This window comes from Pristiophorus japonicus, chromosome 2, assembly GCF_044704955.1.
Source record: "Pristiophorus japonicus isolate sPriJap1 chromosome 2, sPriJap1.hap1, whole genome shotgun sequence".
In the NCBI taxonomy this organism is placed as follows: domain Eukaryota; kingdom Metazoa; phylum Chordata; class Chondrichthyes; family Pristiophoridae; genus Pristiophorus; species Pristiophorus japonicus.
Window position 1 is genome coordinate 143,869,663 of NC_091978.1, and position 1,442 is coordinate 143,871,104.

The following is a 1,442-nucleotide window of genomic DNA, read 5'->3' on the forward strand; positions in this document are numbered from 1 at the left end:
CCAGTTGACCTCAGGCTGTCAAACATCTTCCTCATCTGTTCATTTATTCTTTGGGTATTGAACACAGCAGTAACTCACTGAGCCACTTCGTCCCCTGCAGGATGTATACTTCTCTTGTGGGGAGGGTGTCCTGGAGACCAAACTAGGTAATCCTCCTTTCCCACACTTCCTGCAGAAGCACCTCCAATGCAACAACCTGGAATTGAGGGTGAATTTCCTCAGGGCTTCTCCTGCTCTAATGGCGTTTCCGCCAATGTTACATTAGTGAAACAGGAGAAGCCCCAAGGAAAATCACCTCCGCAATCCGAGATGCTCTCCAGCCATTTGTACTTTTCTCCAGCAAAACTTTCTTGCAAACGATTTCCCCACTGGCCAGAATGAAATATAGTTCCTTTAAAAAGCGCCTTGGCATTTTAAAAGTTGCTGATGTGCACAATTTCTTAACCTCCACTGAAACAAGTTCTCTTTTTCAGGCCCATTCCACACCACGACCTCATAATTAACTCCTCTGTGGGTGCTTTTAACAGGTGCAAAAGCTGGTTTCAGTACCATGACTTGTAAATGTTCTCTCATAGCTACAGTCCTATTATTTTAGTTTATCCATGATTACTTATACATGGTGAATGAAGTGGTTTACATAGTCATTACATGATGCAGTTTAAAACAATGTTATATTAGCTTTGTGTTTCTAAACACATGCAGCTAGGGCTCACTTCTCGGCCTTTTGGCTAAGATCATGCGTAACTGACCTGACAGGGGAGTAACCATGACCCCAAAGTGGTTCTCCCTGGATCAGGAAGGTGGTTCTCCTATGCTTTTTGGAAATAGGAGGGGGTGGGGTGGATTGACCCATCCACCTCCACGGAGGTGTGTGGGGTTGCTGACCCATCCACCTCCATGGCACGAACCTGGTATTGCAGTACTTCCAGGAACGGTGCAGTGGCTCTCGGCCACTGGTGCAGTGGCTTTTGGCTAAGAGCATTGGCGCAGAGTGATCCTTGATGTGTGCAAGGTGACCTCTGGCGTTTGTGATTTGACAAAGAATTGGAAAGATTGGCTACAAATAAATTTTTAAAAAATTTAAAAAAAAATGCAGCTAGGGCTCACTGGAATGCTAGATTTTTCTGTTGGCAGCAGTCGTCTAGTAGTTAATTATTGGTTAATTTTTAGTACAGATGTAATGGCTATCGTGGTTTAATATTTTAATGCATTCATTGCTAATACAGGTACAACATCTGAAATCCGACAACCTCGGGACAGAGACCGTGTCGCTTTTCGGATTTTGCCGGATTTCAGAAGTATTGATTTTCTTGTCCAAAATCTGGCAACCTCGGGACCGATACCGTGCCGGTTTTGGGATTTTGCTAGATTTTGGACCTCGCTGTTGGTGCTCCTCGCCGCCCATGGATCCTCCGCTCCTTGCCGCCCACCAATTCCTGCTG

The 1,442-nt window shown here is 45.2% G+C and overlaps 1 pseudogene; it reads left to right on the forward strand.

Annotated features, from left to right (window-relative positions):
• The first annotated feature begins 708 nt into the window (after positions 1-708).
• Positions 709-945, forward strand: LOC139252261 (U2 spliceosomal RNA; annotated as a pseudogene).
• The last annotated feature ends 497 nt before the right edge of the window (positions 946-1,442 follow it).